The sequence below is a fragment of the Taudactylus pleione genome, unplaced genomic scaffold, assembly GCF_031769625.1.
Source record: "Taudactylus pleione unplaced genomic scaffold, aTauple2 ptg000381l, whole genome shotgun sequence".
In the NCBI taxonomy this organism is placed as follows: domain Eukaryota; kingdom Metazoa; phylum Chordata; class Amphibia; order Anura; family Myobatrachidae; genus Taudactylus; species Taudactylus pleione.
The window spans coordinates 11,646,278-11,666,842 of NW_028284782.1; the positions used below are offsets into that span (position 1 = coordinate 11,646,278).

Here is a 20,565-nt window from a genome sequence, read left to right on the forward strand (position 1 = left end):
AAAAAGCGCCCTGCCCTAACAGCCTGCGGGAGCCGTTCTCACCCGCAGGACGCAGTGTCCCGCGGGTGGAGAAACATGCGGTGACCCGGTCACCGCCAGAGAATAGACGCCGGGCGCATGCCCGGTCTCTTGCTGATGCCGGAATCTGGTCCCAGAGCGCTTGCGTATGTATGACTGTATCTTGGGTCTGTATAATTTCTTTGCGCTAAATTGTACTTAGATCACAGCCTGTATTATCTGTCCTTTGGTTGAATAATACTTTGTGCTTTGGAAACACATGTTCAAGGTCTAAGGTCTTTATTTTACTGTATGACTGCATACGCAAATAGTGTAAATCTTAGAGGTTATAGGCAGGTTTTAGAAGGTATAGGTAGGAAGGTATATCGCCAGTATCCTTAGTGTATATTTGGGTTGTTACCCCATACAGCTTTGTTATTTTGTATTACCTGGTGGAGACTCATCTTTTATACGTTGAGCCTAATCCCTTGATACTATGTAAAGCTTTGATTACCATACTCTTCTAGAAGGAGAGAATATACTCTGAAATTGAATGAAGGGAGACAGAGTAACCTTAATGTAATATTTAGAAGAAGCTCCATACAACAATCTCCTCAGGTGAGGTGTGAGATGATGAAAACAAACAGAAGCTCTCTCCATGAAAGTAATAAGAACTAAAATCACTGACATGGGCTGACTAGTTGGACCAGTCGGTTAATTCCTGCTGTCAATTCCTCTGTATATCATACTTGCCTACTCTACCGGAAGAGCTGGGAGGGTCCCGAATATCGGGTGCCGCTCTCGGCCGCCCCGTAAGAGTAAACAAGTCCCCCTGAGATGGATGCCACATGTTCGCACTCAACGCCCCATAGCTGCCCACACAGCAGCCATCCACTTATTGAGCAAACGTGGGCTGCCTGAGGGAGGCGATGAAGCGTTTGCATCATCGTAGCCCCGCCCCCTCATTACAAAGCCTGTAATATCAGCACTGAATAGCAGGGGTGGGGCCACAATGAGGCAAAGCGCTGCCACACCTCCCACACCACCCACCTATGCCAATGCCAGACGGGGCAGCTAGAAAGTCTGCAAATATGCTTTATACAATCGCATTTTTATAATGGGTGTGGGGCACATGGGTCCCTGTGTCCATGGGGCCCACACAGCACACCCTGCACCCATAGTTTTATTATTTACCATGACAGCGCCAGTGTCAGCGGTCAAAATAGCTTGAAAAATGGCTACTGCTGCCATTTTCCCAGGGTTTTGCGCATGCGCAGTAGGGAAAACACCGTGAAAATGCCCACGGTGTCATTTTCCCGGTGACCTGCGAATGCGCTGTAGATTCTGGGCACACTCTAGTGCCCAGAGTCTACCAGTGCGGCCGCCGGAGAAGAGGTGGCCCCGGACAGAGACTGCAGACGGGCCCCATCCTCTCTTGAAATCCCCCTGACTTTATAATCTTCTTATATATTGATGATAAAATGTTAATATACTCCCAGCTACTGAAATCATCTCATGTTCCTATAAATATCACCACTTCCTGAATATAATTAACTAACTGAACAGAAAAGCAGGCATGTAACTGTGGAGACATGTCCGGGCAAAGATATGTCAAAATATTGCCGACAGTGATCTTTTCTAAAACAGTGCTAAGAAAACTGAGAAAACTCATTAATCATCTCATGAAGAGGATAGTAGAAGTTCAGGTAATACCTTATAATAAAGTGAGAATCAATAGCTGCTACACATAGTATTCATTTTTCCCGCATGGAAATTGGGAGGGAGGAACAATTTGATTCAGCGTGATGTAGGAATACATCACAGTACAATTCTAGACTTGCAGAAGAATGGAAAACAAAACAGGCCATAATGCACATGTATGATAAACTGTTACTGCAAAGCCTTATCCAAAGAAACATAAAAGTTGATAGGAGGTAATGGGCAATATTAGGGATTATTAATCCAGATCTCAGAATTACAAAAGCAGGGAAAAAACTCTTGCTAGCGCTTAGTGCTGCAGGGAGGAAGACTATTTTACAGGGGTGGATTGCTGCAGATCCCCCCCAAATACCTTTGTTTCTCAAAAAAATGAATAACCTATTTAGGATGGATTGGATAGAAATGCTTTTGTTTAGGAATATGAGAGCAGAATATTCATGACCTGGGAGTCTTACGTAAACACCCTGCCATTAACAGTAAGACTACAAGTCCACCACAGTCTTAAAAATTCAACGTGGTATTTAACCAGACTAGCAGCGCAGGACCAACCAATTTCATTAGATTAATTAGTGGGGTGTTGGTGGGTCTTTCATCTGGGGTTCCGTGTCAATACTTTATTTTTGGTTAATGGGATCGCAGCCGGGATCACTATTACATTATTTTATTTTTATTAATACTTATGGTTGTATGTATTCAGGGTCTGATTCAGACCCGCTTGCGAGCGCATAGCGCTCGCAAGCGGGTTGACGGACCCCCACTGCGCATGCGCGAGAGCCGGTGCATAAAGACGAGATGGTCAGAACATATTTATAATATACGTAAAGGATTGGAGACCCATACAGTCTCTAAACATTTTAAACAATTGCATAATTCACAGGAATGCCATATAAAGAATGTTTTAGGCATACAGGTCATTATGCCTAAATGGCGTACTAGAGATCTAGAGAAAAGGCTGGCCCAATCCGAGATGAAATGGATTCATCAATTAAAGACCCTTGTACCCAGGGGATTGAATGGTGACTTCGAATTGAAGTGTTTTTTACATTGATATTATTCTGTTATATGTGTTATTACTCGTTTTAATTCTCTGCAATTTTTATTTGTTTTAATTTTTATTTTTTGCTTCTTTTATATATGTATATTTTTCATCTATATATGGACGTTATTTATGGACACTATGCCGTCTCCCTGATGGGATCAATGAGTAAAGACGTTTTAAATCAATATGGAGGTCATCCTTATCGTGGGATGGGATAATCATGAGGATCATGAATTTTTATATTTTATGTTTCTGGAACGCATTATATGCATTACTCATAGCTATATGGAGGTTATTGGATGTTTAAATCTGATCCCCGTGTGAAGTTCCACGTTATAAGCAGCTTGGAACGCAAGGAATTTGTTATTTCCGGGTTCGCGGAGGTCGTGGAACGCATGATATGACGACTTCCTGCTGGGTGAAACGCACGGCCATCTTACTTCAGGGACACGTTTACGAGTGCGCATGCGCACACACTAATGACTGCCGATTAGCGGCAATGTGTTAGCATGTTAGGTTAATTCGGTAGGGTAATTATATGCTGTATGGATGAGCCACTAATACGCTTCTGAGGAAGGACCAAGAGGTCTGAAACGCGTTAAGCGTGGGCTCTAAGGACGATATCCATCACTGGAGGAGGCTTGGCTGTACCTGTGTTACCTTGTGGCATAATACTGCATCCGGAGCAGTCATCTTTGCAATTCCGTTTTCTACCATCTAAGGAATCTAAGGAGGGAGTTCTCGTACATGCTGCTGCTGTGCCATGCTGTATGGATTTCTACATGTTCGTTTTTTACTTGTTATTTGTGAGTGCAACTTATAATTAAAATTACATTCTATTTTATTTGGATCTACACTATGTCTGTATTTTTTTATCCCCATATGTGATACTCTGCTGTGACCAGCGCACTAAAATATTGGAGGATAAGAAAACTCAAGTCCTATTATTACTAGAGACTGCAAGACTCTTTTTTATGGTTATATGGTCCCATAACAAGTGGAGTTGTTTTACGGTGATTATAAATTTTCAATTTTTTTGCCTTATCACCTATTTGCATGTGGTGTTGGGGAAGCGCTAGGGGGTGAAATAGACCTTTTTCACTACACATACACTATCAACCCGGCACCCACCGCCCTAGGGTGCCAGGGATAGCCCCAGGCTATCAGCCTAGGCCAGGGGTGCCCTGGAGAGGGGTACCCCTTTATTGGAGGGGTACTCAACTCCCCAGGGATCCCTGGCCTGGGCTGACTAGCGGTCAGGACTGATGCTGCGGCTGGGGGGCACGGTGAACGGGCACCTCTGGCTGTGGCATCAGCCCCCTGCTAGAAAGGGTCCAGGGCTGGTTTTAAATATACGGGGAACCTCACGCCATTTTTTATCTCCGTATATTTAAAATCAGCTCTGTCCCTGCTGCCTGTTGCTGGTTCGTAAATTTACAGTGGAACCCTACACATTTTTTTCCCTGTAAATTAAGAACCAGGACAGGCTGCCAAGCCCGGGGCTGGTTAGTCTTTTGGGGGGGGGGAACCTCACGTCATTTTTTAAAAAAACATTTAACCCTTTTTAACAAGTCTTAACACACAAGCAGCCAACACATATCTCACTCATATGTGCAGACTGCTAGCTCGGGAGAGATTTGCAGAGAGAAAACACTGCAACCTCGGGTGAGCAATCTCCTGCAAAATAAGATACTCGGGAGAGATATCTCGTTCTGCTTCACCATCAGCCAACTCGTTTAGCCTGAAATTGCCTGTTGGTAAATTTGGTAAATAACAAGGGATTAAATCACCTGAATTTTGGCGAGTTCCCAGCGAGATTAATCTCCTTGAAAATCGGGACCATCTCGAATCTTAGTAAATTTACCCCATACAGTAAATATACTTATTCTAAATACCAGTATTCCTAGGTATAGCCAATGTGTTGGAAATGCAGGAATCTTTAAAAAGAGTCACAGTGTAATAACCAAACCAATGTAACCATGAATGCAAGGAATATACTATTAGCAAATCAAGATTGTTTTAACAAATCTATTGTGCTCACACAGGTAAATGTATTACTGTGATTCAGGACCTCATTCAGAGCCGGTAGCACAGAGCGTGCGGTCGGTCTGAATGAGGGGAGGATGTCTTGAATTTTCAAGACGTCCTCCTTTGCGGTGGTAAGGCTGTGGGTTAACACCCACAGCCTTACAACCGCCTAAGGTGATGGTCACGATGGTCAAGACCATCGGGGCTTACGATGAGACCCTAGGGTAGGGTCTCCCTTGTCGTAAGCCCCGGAAAGCTTTCGGCTCTGTCAGAGCCGGAAGCTCTCCACTGACATCACTAGTGATGTCAGTGGGGCCGCCCCCAAACGGTAGGCATTGCCATGGGAACGCCCCCGTTTGGGCTGCCACCCCCCCGGCCCGCCTTCCAAACGGGGCGAGCTGTCAATCAACATCGACAGCTCGCCCCCTTTGGATTGAGACGGCGCCGTTGTGCGCATGCTCTGTGGGGGGCCATCGACCCGGTCCGAGCGCATCGGCGCTAACGACCGGGTCTGAATGACCCCCTCAGTGTGGGAAACGGATGATGTGATCAATTGTGAAAGATGACTGAAATAAAAGTATAACTGCTCTTAGTAATTAGTACTCTTAATACAATTTCTTCATGCACACGTGACATAAACAATATAATCATACCAAACACCTTCTTTTATTGCCAAATTAAATAAATAAAATCTACTTTGTTTCTCTTTGCATGAGAGAGGCAGACAGTGAAAGGTTTATCATGTTGACAAAGGGAAAGGTAATCTGGTTTATTGGCCATAGATTAAAAGAACACTGTATTGTTCTTTTTACCGATCCCTAAATTTGTTTAGGGGTGCTACTAATATAGACCTACGTACCAGCATTTCATATGGAGAAACACTGCTTGATAAAGCCTATTCTTTTATCTGGTGCCAGTGCAGAGAACAAGAAATGGAGTGTTTACAGTTTTATCTGCAGGCAGTCAGTGGGTGTCTGCAATGTTAGTGCATCGCCCCTGCTGGAGAATGGGTTAATGGGTTTAGGAATCTGTCAGGATTGTGCATTGGTCAGTCAACAGTATGCAGCTACAATGATGTATGACAGCGCCCAGTGTTTGCACAGTGACCTTTTCATGGACATGCACTGGGCTTTATTCATTGACACGTTTATCTAACAGGATCTGACTTTTGCACTAGAATGGTTGAAATAACAACCATCCCTCCCATCAGTGGATGTCTGACCTGCAGCTATCCAAAAGAAGTACCACTCATATTTATAGTAAATTAAAAGACAGAATAAAGGCTGCTTAAGAGATAATTCTGTGTTAGGACTACGCAATAATTAGACCATACGTGGACGGCTCGGGGGCGCAACTACATCATCGTCGCTACACAATGCCACCATTACCGGCATAATGAAGTAATGGGCAGGGCCATGATGACACAAATCGCCTCATCGCCACCCCCAGAGTGCCTACTTCACTCGGGACCTGAAAGTGACAGCCACACGACCGCCAGGACCTGGAAGATGTCACTGCAGCTGCCATGAGAAGGTAAGTCACATTTGGGCCACCAGAACCAAATGGCGACATTCTAACATGCCTAGATTTCATCAGAGTCTACATAATGAATGTCGACATGGTCAACGGCAATATGATGAATGTCGACATTACGACTAAGACATTTTGAAGACAACCCCTTTATAACATCTGATTTCTACTATACGCACTACTACTAAATGATCTGTTCCTGTATGAATGATGTATGTCCTGAACACCATCAAAGGTGACATTTTTATATTAACTATGTACAGTAGGACACTCTTAATTTGGTTTTAGGTAAGATGATAGTTTTATACTTACCTACTCTCCTGGAACGTCCGGGAGACACCCCAGAAGTATAAACGGCCTTCCCGGATCTCACCCAATTCCTGAAAATGAGCACGATGGGAGGGCATAATGGCAGAAGTCACGGGTCCATGGTGAGGAGGCAGGGCCAATATTAGAATGGCATCATTTTTGGCACCGAACCCTCTTCATAGACCAACAATTTGCTGCATTATGCTGCCAGGGAGCGTAGCCTAATGACGCAAAGTGTCTGGCCCCATCCCCAATCAGCTACAGCTCCTCTCCAGGCTTCTCCCACAGGCAAGACATCAAAAGTTGGTAACAACAGTATGGATTGGTTTTAGTTAGGATGATGTAGATCACAAAATGCTCATGTGGAACTGCTAAATGGTCATGTAAAATAATCTGTATAGACTATAATGGAAAATTCAGATATTGAAAACTGCATTTCTTCAAGTACTAGAATATTTCAGAAATAGTTTATATAATATATATAAGGACATGGTTGGACCATAGAGCTCTGTGATGATGATATAAGGGACAGAGAGCAGCAAAGGTGGCCTTGAGGTGGGGTACACCTACTTAAATCCACTTCCTCTTCTCCCAGATAAATCTTATATATCATAATTTACAAATGACTTAAGAACCTGTGGCTAAATTTAGTTTTCAACGCTTTTCAAAGACATTGCAACTTAAGCAGTTTTTACCACTGGATTGAAAGGGGTAAATATAGCCAGCTGGTTTTTTTATTGAATAACGGCCAAAACTACTGAAGAAGCGCTGTATAGTAAATTTAGCTCCTTATCTCCTAGTGAAAAAACATACTCCTATATATTGAATAAGTAAGTGAGCAAAGGATGACAACACTTTTATTAGCAAGCTAAGGATGTCCTGGCTGGGCTTCTGCGTATCCGTTTTTCTCCCTAAGACAGGAAAATAAATGGAAGGAAGTGAGAGAATAAAGAAAATGCTCAAGAGACTAAATGGTTCACGTAACCCCTTCTACACCGGGTCAACTGGCAATGTGCTCCCTTTTCTTGTCCTTGTGGCAGTGAAAGAGTTCTGCCATACAGTGATTATGTCATCCAGTCTCTCTATGTTCTACTCTACTAAGAGGTGGAAAAAACAAGCCACTTCCGTAGTTACAAGCTCAAGCCACTTGTTTCCCATGGCAGGCAGGAAACCAGGACTGAATGACCGGCTCCTACACCTTTTGGCATCGGGGCCTACGCGTGTTTTTTTATTTACTTTACAGAAAAACAGAGTTGCAGAGCTTCCCTTTACTCAAAGATCTGTGACATAATGCATTTATGTACAACAGAAGCCTTAGCTGCAGCTTACAAATTCAACTGGTGACAAAGACAACATCTTGAAATAGTCAGTTTGGTGATTCTCAAGGGATATTAACAGCGCACAAAAAAGAAATGTGACATTCTCTAGTACTTTTAGCTAAATTGCGAAAGGTAAATATTTTTTGAGGTGGCACACTATATGAATACAAATTGCGAAAGGTACTTATATATCTAGGTTGACACTTAGCATTAGGCCACTAGTTAACACAATTATACTCTGTGCCCCTACCCACAATATATGCAAAGGGTCTATAAAAACCAATTCTGGTTAATGGTTATCAACGGTAAGAATTATGGAAGAGCTCACTACTTACATATATGCTTACTGCATTGTGATTCACTTGTTTACAACATGTATACACTTTGTTCTAACATTATTCTCTGTTCGATCACAAGACCCATTGATTGATAACCCAAACAAATCTACCAGACTGAGTATCACACCTTGCATTGGAAACTGCCCCGTGCCGGCCTAACTTTTTATTTCCTGAAGAGACAGTTGATAGCTCTTCCCTTCTGGCTGCAACACAGGATGCCGACTATATAGCCCACAATTCACCATTCCTGTACTATTAGCAATTTTCAAAAATGTATCTTTCTTAAAGTATACTAGTTAATAGGACCTCATTGGGCAATATTTACCTTATAAATAGATTGTATTTGTTTTATGGTGCTTTTTCATGGTACAATGTGGGTGTTTGGCATCCCTTATAAATAACCAGTAAACTGGCCAGGGGAGTGTGGCTACAGTTCATTGTTGTTCTGTGGTTGTGCTACACTTCTGGTTTAAACAATGACACAAAACATAAAGCATTGGCAGGCTGATGTTTGACTTAGTTTTTCAATTAACCAATCAAATCTATTCCAACTGAATCTGTTTTTGCTTTGCTGCGACTATCATTTAGCAGCTCAACAATAGTTGGTACACCTCAAGTAACCTTGCGGTTACATCATTGGATACAATGTAGCGGTTCCCACCATAGATATAAATGGAGATTTCACACTACTGAAGTCTATGTAGGAGACAGGCTGACAGCAGACAGGCTGACCGCGCACATCCAATCACCGGGCAGCTCAGACGGAGACCCCTGCTGATTGGCTGTTGGCTCTTGCAATGACTGGGCTCACGTGGACCCCGGTCATTCGCGCGAAGGAAGGGTATGTGTAAACATACCTTTCCTCCTGTCCGGCATGGTTTCAGGATTTCTCTGGGTTTTTTTTTTACCCCCTGGATGCCTACATGGACTGAAGAAGACATGAACAATGCATAGGAGAGGTGAGTATGTTTTTTTTTTTCAGGTACCCTTTGGATTCCTACTGGACAAGGGGACATGATGGCTTCAGGGATACTAGGTGAGTATGTGTGATAGTGAGTGTGCATGTGCATGTATGTTTTAATAAACTTTTACTGTGTGTCTTGTCTTTTTTTTAATATTTCTTTTGCTGTGGAACTACAGGTACCAGCGGGCCCATAATGCCCCGCATGCTGGTACTTGTGGTTCTCCCAAGTACCAGCATGCGGGGGAGGCTTCTTGGGACCTGTAGTTCCACAGCACAAGACAATATTTAAACTTCTAACTTTTACACCACATATACACTATCAACCCAGAACCCATCGGCCACGGGTGCCAGATATATAGCCCCGAGCGATCAGCCTAAGCTTGGAGTGCCCTGCAGTGGAGGACCCATTTATTGACTGATTAGCGGTCAGGGGATATGCTTTGGCCGGGGAACCTGACGAAAGGGTTTTCCTGGCTTTGGCATTACCCCCTCCCCGCTAGAAAAAGACTGTTGCTGGTTATGGATATTACAGGGAACCCCTACTCTTTTGTCCCCTGTATTTCCACAACCAGGACCGTATCAGAAAAGCCCTGTGCTGGTACTTAAAATACGGGGCCCCCTACGCATTTTGGCCCCTGTATTTTTAGAAACAGGACAGGCTTTAAATAGCCCGGTGCTGGTTCTTAAAATACAGGGCCACCCCTACACATTTTGGCCCCTGTATTTTATAAACCAGCACAGAGCCCTTGGCTGGTCATGCTTCTGGGGAGGGTGTGCACGTCTTTTAATTTTAAACACACAGACAGAAGCCTTCACGGATCGCGCTGATCTGTGAAGCCTTCTGTATAACTCGAACCCTTTTAATGCTAGTCGCATTAAAAGGTGTGAGTTTACATAGGGAAATACTCGCACAGATTCGCATAGTGTAGTAGGCTCGAGCTCATAAGGTCGCATGCTATTACATTTGCGAGTCCCGGCACCAACTCGCACCTTCAAAAAATGCGAGAAGGCACGAATTGGATTTTGACTAAAACACGAACCCTATTACATTTGGCCCAGAGACTCAGTCGCACACAGATTTACAAGTGACGCATATCAAAGTAATCAGCACAGTCTGCTGGTGCGTCCTTGTCACATTGTGATTTAGATGCATTCCTGGAATGTTTGGTTTAGGGGCTCCTAGGAAGTAGTCTAAAGTTTCCATAAAACTTTTTAAGGCTATGCTCCATCTTGAACTAAAACAATCAAATAATATAGTACTGCGAGTTGAATAAACTACCATTAGTCTCTGCTGCTTGTTTAATAGTCGCTTGTCTGCTGTGAGAAAAGACTACTAAAAGTTAAGGATGAACAACAGAAACATCAAAAGATATTTCCTACACTTGACTATCAAACATACTAGTAAAACAAGGAAGCTGCCATATGTCATGAATACAAAGAGGCTCCTTATAAAAAATAAGCTGTAACATTAATTCGTAATAAGCACAAAATAGAACACATAAAATGTATTAATTTACTAATAATCTAAAAACCAAGTGCATTGATTATTTGATCAACATGAAAATAACCATAGTTGTTAGGTAGTAAATGTGGCTTTTTCTAAAATGCAACAATAAATTAGCCTATATAAGGACCATAAAATAAATTAGTGAATGATGATACCTATCAATTCTCTGGGATGTTAGCTAGGACTAGTACTTTGGTGGTGTTATTTGAGTCTCTCAGGCTTAGGTTATATATGTTGGCACAGTACCACCTAGTTAGCCAGTAGAGGGGTAATGTCCTCCAGATTGCTATGGCTTTAAAAGGGTGAAGTCACTTGCCTGCAATCAGTGTCACTTTGCTTGGCAGCGGCTGGTAAGAAACTCAGGGCCTGATTCATTAAGGACAGCTCTTGCGATCGCAGCTCCATAATCGCACGCAGGTCTGCTGCGAAAATATGCTAATGAATGCAATCGCAATGCCGTCGCACTGCCAGCATAGAGATGCTATATCACATATGTAACACCTTACAAACCTCTGTAACCATCTGTAACATCGAGGACCATCAGCCCCTCACGCAGAATTACAGCAGCCCTGACCTTACTTAGAAATTGCTAACCTCGTTGCACGCAGTGGGCTCTCAAGCTACGTACACAATCGCACTGGCTAATTTATGCATGTCCAAGCAACGGCGTTCAAGCGGACAGACACCTGCATTTCTCCGACCACTTCCCCGTCATCACCCCCAAACGCTCACTGCCTGCAATCACTCTGCGATGGATCTCTGTGGTCTGTGTGATCCCAGTGGTGCCTTCCCGTTTTGCGAATCATAAGCATGCGTAGTATGCAACAATTGGCCGTCTGCATACGCTCTAGCAATAGCGATCCTTAATGAATCAGGCCCTGAGTGCACTGTTCAGTAGTCCGTTCTGGTGTGGACACAAGAGAGATTTTATTGTAATGCACGATCTGAGAGTATCATGGGTTCGGTATCCTGGCTTGTAGTGTGGTAATTGGGACAGGGATTCCTTTTGTTCTTTCATCAACGCGTTTCATTCTATATAAGAACTTTTTCACCCCTTGAAAACCATATCAATCTCCGGAGGACTTTACCCTCTATACCGGACAAGGAGCTACTGAGCCAATATATAACACCTAAGCCTGAGAAACTCAAATAACATCAGAGGAGTACTATCCTAACAGTCCCAGAGAATTCAATGGTTATTATAATCCACTAAATGATGTTGCTTATATATGCTATTTTAGTGAGGCATTTCTAAGCTATACTTACTAATTATCAGCTGTAGTTCTTTTCATGTTGATCATTAATCAAAATAGTTGATTTTTATATTATTAGTATCTAGATACATTTTATAATGTATGTTGAATTGTGTGCTTATTACGGATAAATGGTAAAACAAATATAGTATTTTTATATGAAACCACTTTGTGTTAATGACACATGGCAGTACTCTGTTTTAGCACCATGTTTGATTATCAGGAGCCGTGAATCTCTTGTTGTTTATGCTCTACCTTGAACCTGCAAATGACTAAAGCCAGACTAATTTCAGTTTACATTCTGTTGGAATTGGAAATAGATGGAGCGAGCACCGATGAAAAGAAGTGTCCATGGAAATGAGGCATATAATCAGCCATATGCAGAGCTCTATGCATCTCTAGATACAGCCACATCTGCGCCTGCACCTTGTTTGCTACAAGTCGTCATCAGTGTGTGCTGCACCTGCCCTATACCCCTCCAAACTGGAATATTTCAATTTACGTCCAGGTTTGCATAGAACTCATTTGTATGAACCCACCCTCATTGAACTTTACCTATGTGAGAATTCCTCATGCGACCCAGTTCCGTCTCTTCGGTCATCATGCGCAGTGTGAATTCATGCGAGTTATGCGCCGCAAACAGGTATACGTTAAACTCTGCATCAGCCTCAATGTCTTGTTCTCTATACACAAATAATTATTCCCATATGTGCTTGATAGATTATAGTGGTGGAATTAGTAGTATATTATAATGTTCTTCAGAGAGGACACTATGGGCCTGATTCAGAGCCGGACGCACTGACCAGAGCGCTCGCTCTGAATCAGGGCCCTCCTACCTAAAAATGGAGCGGCCTCCTGGCCGCTCGCATAGCTGTGGGTGACCACCCACAGCTTATGCGAGTGGCCAAAAAGATGGTCGCGATGATCAAAACCATCGCGACCATCGGGCTTGCGACGAGACCCTGCGGTAGGGTCTCGCTGCCGCAAGCCCAGGAGTGCTTTTGGCTCTATCAGAGCCAAAAGCACTCCCACTGACATCACTAGTGATGTCAGTGGGGCCGGACCCAGACGGCACGCCCACCAAAGGGCACCATCGACAGCACGCCCCCTTTGGTGCGAGACCCATAGCGACAGCTTGGCTGTCGCTATGCGGGTCTCGCGCATGCACACGACGGAGCTCCCTCCGTCGTGCGCATGCGCATTAGGGCACCATTGACCCGCTTCCGAGCGCTCGCGAGCGGGTCTGATTAGGCCATATAGTATTAGTGCTGTGTAATATGCTGATCCTATAGTAATAAGCAATAATCATGATAATGTTTTTCCCTCTATTTTATTGATTTGGTATGGCTGTATGTCTGTATGTCTTTAGACCCTGTCCTCCACAACACTGCTATATAAACGCTCCGCACCTGGGGAGCAGATAACACTCCCAGATAATTGGTGACTGTACAGTACAGCACCACATTGAGATTTAGAAATAAAATGACAAAGATGAAACTGCAACTCCTACAATAACAATGAAGAAATGTTATCTACACAAAATAAATAACTATGCAGTTCTTCCAAATAAAATGCAGTTTATATGCTAGCTTCCCATTAAATCGCTGCCTGCGAGTGGTTCTCAAAATAGAATATCAGATCACCAATCTTCATAGAAGGTGATGAATATAAAGGTACTGATTGCATATAGAATTTTCAATTGAATAACATCTGGAAGAATGCTCATAGCACTATTAACATTTTGTACAGGGGCTATAAATAGATACCTATTTAGAGCTATTGTTCTTCTAGGTTAAAAGAATACCCTGGAGTTTTCCTTTTGTGTTACAGTGCAGAGCCTGCAGTCTGTCCAACATTTTAACCTTTATTTTTCAAAGCACCACTCATATTATTGTTAACCCTTTGCCACTGGGAGCTAAAATGAATTGCTTTGTGGGTGTTGTGTATGAACAAAATATATTTAACAACTGCATTCACTTTATCTCTCTCCAATGCTTGATCTGTCCTTTAGAAATGACTTCTGTAAAACACCAAATATAATTTTGGTCAGTAGTGTAGGGAACTTGGATTTGGGATAGTGGACCTCATTCAGTCGGTCGCGTGCGTCGATGTGCTCGTTAACGACTCGATGGTTTGGCCTGCGCAAGCCCCGGAGCGACAGAGAAACTCTGTCGCTCCGGAGCTCGTTACCAAAGGGGCGGCTCAGTATGTAAGCAGCCGCATTGATTCAGTGCAACCGCTTGCAACTAACGACCGCCTCTGAATGAGGTCCATTGTGCTTGACATAACTTTCTAAGGGTCTGTGGACCACTGTCACTATTATGCACAAGTGAGCATTGTGTGGCTGTTTACTACCATACACTAAGGAAGGAAGTACGGTATCGATTTGTACAGCAGCAACATTTTATTTTCGGAAAAAGCTTGTCTAGCAGCACACTGAATTACCGTCACAATCTGCATGGGAAGTATTGGATTCTGATAGGTATAGCGCTACCTGAACAGAGACACAGAGTGTAATGCACTAGTGGTTTTCACCCTGAAAGTCCCTTCCCGCAGCCTAACCCTAACTGCCTCCCCCCCCCCCCTGCAGCCTAACCCTCACCAGGTCATATGGTTATGACATTATCAGAGGTTCTTTAAGCTACTTGCATCTACCTTTTCACCACGGTCTCACACAAGGGAATTTGGTCCTCACTATAACTGACAAACTGCTGCAACTGACAATACATATGCCCTTGTGTGGTAGGCTGGTGTCCTAGAAAAGTTATACAAGTTGGAAGCTGCTCAATCACTTCAGTAATATCACTCAGGTGCATGTAAGGGAGGGGTCAGTCTATACAAGAAACAACAAAAAGTATTCCCCCAGCACTCAGAATTAAATCAGCAATAAGATTTGAAAAACTACATGGTGGTAGATAATTCAGAGATCTCAGTTGCATATATTTGCAAAGATATGGCTAAGCCTCCGGGCCGCGTCACGGCGTCTCTGATACCGGAGGTCCCTATCACTTGGTCAGAATCTGGGGTGCAGAACCCCAAAAAAGCCGGCGATAGCCAGCCACCCAAGCGAAGCACACCAGTGAGAGACTAAAGTGTTAATATAGGATTAAAGGAAAACCTATGTGTTAATAAGTGAAGGTGTAATTAAAAGGCTAAGAAAAATATATATATATACACAAAATATATTGGAAAGTGTAAAAGTGCTAAATAAAGTGTTAATGTGTGCCTCACCAGAGCAGCCCAGCCACACCAACCCCAAGGGGCACCGCTGCTCTGGTGAGGCACACATTAACACTTTATTTAGCACTTTTACACTTTCCAATATATTTTGTGTATATATATATATTTTTCTTAGCCTTTTAATTACACTTTCACTTATTAACACATAGGTTTTCCTTTAATCCTATATTAACACTTTAGTCTCTCACTGGTGTGCTTCGCTGGGGTGGCTGGCTATCGCCGGCTTTTTTGGGGTTCTGCACCCCAGATTCTGACCAAGTGATAGGGACCTCCGGTATCAGAGACGCCGTGACGCGGCCCGGAGGCTTAGCCATATCTTTGCAAATATATGCAACTGAGATCTCTGAATTATCTACCACCATGTAGTTTTTCAAATCTTATTGCTGATTTCATTCTGAGTGCTGGGGGAATACTTTTTGTTGTTTCTTGTCCTAGAAAAGTTAGTCAGCTGGCTTTCGTCTGCTAGAGATATATTCCACAATGAAAACTGGAAGAGCATTTAAATAATGAGCCAATCTGAACCAAGTGACCATTACTGCATGTGCAGTATCAAATCAGCAGGTCAAGATGGGAAAGTATAGGCCAGGTAATACACAGGTACACAAGATGAATGTAATTAACAGGTGTGCTGGAGACAGTGGCGGCTACAGGCATGGGCAAGCCGGCCTGTCGCCCGGAGTGCCATTGTATTCGGCGGGCGCAGGAAACGCCCATCCTCCCTCCCGGCGCTAGTCTGATTATGTAAGCTCAGGGGGAGGGAGCGGAGGAGGGAAGCGGCAGCAACACATTACGGAGCTGGGCGCAGCAAAGCCTAGTGCCGGCCCTGGCTGGAGACTAGGTCCTCATTTATTAACGAGTTTTATCATTCACAGAGAGTGATAAAACTTTTTGTGTCATCTGTCTGAAAAATGACAGTTGGGAGCTGATTGGCTGGAGCACCATTTATCATATGCAGCGAGTTTTATCACTCTATGTGAATAATAAAACTCGTTAATAAATGAGGCCCTAGGTTAGTGAGAATTTTAATGGCAGCTGTCACATGATTACAGCTACAGTAAGGAGCAGGATGGGACAAGTCTGCATGCTGAGAGTGAGGGTCTGCACACAAAGGACCAGGGAGCTGGGGCACTGTCGAAAACGCAGATGGCTGACAGCTACACCTACATCAAGCACTATTGTTGTCATCTACTTGTGAGTATAAGATCTGACACCTTTACCTCATACTTGCCTACTCTCCTGGGACAGCCTCCCAAAAAACGAGTGCAGCTCCCAGCACCCCGCAAGAGAAGGCAAGTTCCCTGGAATGGCGGCTGGCCCCCCGCGACCCCCCCACGATCGCCGCGAAAGTGGGCGGTCTAGGGGTGCGATAAAGCGATTTGCGCTGCATTTCATCATCGTAGCCCTGCACCCTGCTTTATAATGCTGGTAATATTGGTATTATAAAGCGGGGCCACGATGACGCCTGCCTATACCGTCCCCACCCCAGTGGCAAACGCAGGATTTCTAGAGGGGGGTTTCCAAATGCTTGATTTTAGAGTGTGGCCAGTCCATGAAGAGGCCATAATTACCACTTATCAAGCTTTAATATGCATCATACAAAGTGTATTGTGTGTCATAATTCCAGCATATACAGGATCAGTGATCATAATAAGTTATTAAATGCGGCAGTAGGCCCATCCTGCTTGAGCTGAATGGTTTTATTTTAAATGTGGGCTTCATTCCAAAGCAATGGAGCAAGTCTGGGGGAGCAGCAGAAGAATCTAGCACTGCCCTGAACATATATGTACATATTGGGCTTTATAGAAGCACATCCCTAACAGTGCATGTATTCCAAATCTCCTAATTGGTGCACAGGCGTATTTATTACTGGCTGATACATGTTAAAAGATCCACAGGTGGTGCTAATTATCTAATTTATGATACTGAGAAGAACATACAGCGCTAGTAAAATTCCATTATATTACTATTTCTATTGTCATGGTGTTGGCTGGGGAGGGGGGTTTCCAGGCAGATGGAAACCCCCCCTGCGTTTGCCTATGCACCCACCCTGTTGCATCGATCTGGCAGCCCCCTCCTGGAGGGGGCTGGCCAAATGTCGGTAAGTATGCTTTACCTCAAATCTTCATAAGCTAGATCAAGATATTTAGCTACACCAGTGCTGCAGTACATATGCTGGTGGTGCCTTTAGTAAATACTGTACAGATGTGTCACTGTACCCTATCGCTCAAGTCACACCAAACTGCCCCTCTTGGTGCTCCAGCGCAGAGGGTCTTTTTCTATCAAAATGTGTGTCTTATTCATGTAATTAAAATAACTAGTAGCAACAAAACTACACTGTTAGCATACACTGACCACTGGGGCTTGCAGCATTTGTACACCTGTGTGCGACTGAGTCTGAATCTGTGTAAAAGGGCTTTGATACTCAGGGCCTGATTCAGAGCCGCTCGTAAGCGGCTGTTCGTTCGCTCAGAGCGATGTTCGCACAACTGCGCATGCGTATGGGTCGTAATGCGCATGCGCAAACCAGTCATTGCGGTCGGAAATCGTGTGCTCGTAAAACAGCAAGGGGCTGCTAATTTGATTGACAGAATGTACCGTTTGTGGGTGGTAACAGGGGAAGGTGCTTGAAAACGGGGGAGTGGAGATCCGAATGCAGGCGTGCCTAACGGTCAAAAGGGCGTTTAATGGGAGTGCATAATTAATAAAGGAGCGTCATAGACCACGTCACTTGGTTGTCTTTTAGCCTGAACGGCTCGCAGTGATAGTGGGAAGAAAATCCTACCACAAGCACTGCGAGCAGTTCAGATGCCTTTTGATGTTCCCGATTAATCTAATAAATACCGGAGATGACATGTGATGCGAAAGCAAAGGGGCGTCTTTACAAAATAGCGAGCGCATTTTTCGGACGCTCGCTCAGACATAGAGGCGTCAACACACCGCAAAGAGCGAGCGCTCAATTTAAATATCCAGCCCCTTTTTTAGAAAGAGCGTCCACAAATAGCGTCCGGCTCTGAATCAGGTCCTAAGAACCGTGGCTTTTCCTTATGCTAAATTCTGTTGTGCTTGATCTGCTTCTTTGTACGTATTATACCCATTCCTATGTCATTAAAGTAGCAGCCTACCGTCACTGGTATACTGTGAGTGGCTTTTCGCTGCATACAGTATGTAACTAAGATGCAAAATGTAAAGAAAAATTTGGTGGGCTACTCGTCTGGGTGTGTCTCAGTCAGGTGTCTCGCACAGTATGACGTAAAGATGCTCAGCGTGTGATGACACATCTGTGAATTCATAAACACCTAGCAACTTGCAGATTTTCTTAGTGGGGGAGATGCATCACACCTTGGAGAGAAATAATGTAGCAACAAATCACCTTCCGTCTGTCATTATTCAAGCACAGACTGTAAAATGGCAGTTATCTCTCTTCAAGGCTTGATACATCTCCCCCAATGTCATGTACAGGACAGAATGTGGTGCACAGCAATTTGTAAAATTATATAGAATTGTAAACTGAAATACTAATATTCAAAACTTTATATAATCCAAAGTCCACCATTTCACAGCCCAAACTCCGATATATCACACAGGCATCATACAGGTCAATGGCCCTGATTCAAAGCCGGACGCTCTGACAGAGCGCTCGCTCAGAGTCAGGGCCCGCAGATTGTAATTTTAGAGCGGCCTCCTGGCCGCTCGCATAGCTGTGGGTGACCACCCACAGCTATAGCGAGTGGCCAGGAAGATGGTCGCGATGGTCAAGACCATCGCGACCATCGGGCTTGCGACGAGCCCCTTGTGGTAGGGTCTCGTTGCCGCAAGCCCTGGAGTGCTTTCGGCTCTATCAGAGCCGAGAGAATTCCCATTGACATCACTTGTGATGTCAGTGGGGCCGGCCCCAGACAGTAGGCGTTCCCATAGGAACGCCTCTGTCTGGGCAGCCACGTCCCCGGCACGCCCACCAAAGGGGGCGTGCTGTCACTCAACATCGACAGCACGCCCCCTTTGTAGCGAGACCGGGAGCGACGGCTTGGCCGTCGCTATCCGGGTCTCGCGCATGCGCGTGACGGAGCTGCCTCCATCATGCGCATGCGCACTTGGCCAACATCGACCCGCTTGCGAGCGCTTAGCGCTCGCGAGCGGGTCTGAATTAGGCTAAATATACAACATATTATACAGACCAATGTCTCACATATCATACAGACCAACGTCACACATATCATTCAGACCAATGTCTCACATATCAAACAGTCTAATGTCCATCATATCACACAGACCAATGTCCATCATATCACACAGACCAATGTCCATCATATCACACAGCTCAATGTCTGATTTCATACAGACCGATGTCTGACATAACACACAGCACAACGTCTGACATCAATTAAACCAAGTTCAAAATATCACACAGACCAATATTCGACATACCACACAGACCAATGTCCGACATATCACACAGACCAAATCCCAAATGCCACACAGACCACTATCAGCCATGTCATAAAGCCCAATGTCTGAGATCACACAGTTCAATGTCCAGCACCATGCAGAAAAATATATGACATACTGCATCATACAGCCCGATGTCCAGCATATATGACCCTGCTAGAGCCATTCTCAGAACCCTCTCTCTCCCTTAAGCTGGGTACACATTAGACGATGTGTACCCAGCGCAAAATCGTCAGCGACGAGACCCGGCATGCGGCAAGTGCATACACACTTGGAGATGCCGGGTCCGGTGGGGGGGAAGGAACATAGAAATCTAATATCTGCCAAGTAACACCATAGATTATATGGCATAGAACAGGGGTGGCCAACCAGTCAGAGGCAAAGCGCCAAAAACTATATTTAGTCAAGTTAAAGAGCCGATATCATGCAGGCACCTAAGGCGCGAGCGCAAAAATGGGGAGTGGCCTAGTTGCCACAAGGCCATGCCCCATTTTTGTGCGCACACCTTTGGTATGACATTTGCTGGACCATAACCTTGTGTCACACCCCCGTAGTAGTTCCCCTTATGCAATGACCCCTATAGTAGTGCCCATTATGCAGTGCTTCCTATAGTAGTGCTCCTTATGCAATGCCCCCTGTAGTAGTGCCCATTATGCAGTGCCCCCTGTAGTAGTGCCCATTTTGCAGTGCCCCCTGTAGTTTTGCCTCCTATGCAGTGTTCCATGTAGTCATGCCCCATATGCAGTGCTTCTTGTAGTAGTGCCCATAATGCAGTGACCACTGTAGTTGTGCCCCTTATGCAGTGCCCCCTGTAGTTGTGCCCCTTATGCAGTGCCCCTGTAGTTGTGCACCTTATGCAGTGCTCCCTGTAGTTGT

The 20,565-nt window shown here is 44.4% G+C and overlaps 1 protein-coding gene across 3 annotated transcripts in view; it reads right to left on the reverse strand.

Moving 5' to 3' along the window:
• Positions 1–20,565, reverse strand: part of ARHGEF9 (Cdc42 guanine nucleotide exchange factor 9) — a 500,659-nt gene that overhangs the window by 400,623 nt on the left and 79,471 nt on the right. For 2 of the 3 annotated variants that reach the window (XM_088445574.1, XM_088445572.1), the window contains exon 1: positions 14,659–14,730. The exons of the other annotated variant lie outside the window; for it this stretch is intronic. The gene's annotated coding sequence lies outside the window, so the exon portion shown is untranslated. Of the gene's footprint in view, positions 1–14,658; positions 14,731–20,565 lie in introns of those variants that run through there. 3 annotated transcript variants of the gene reach the window in all.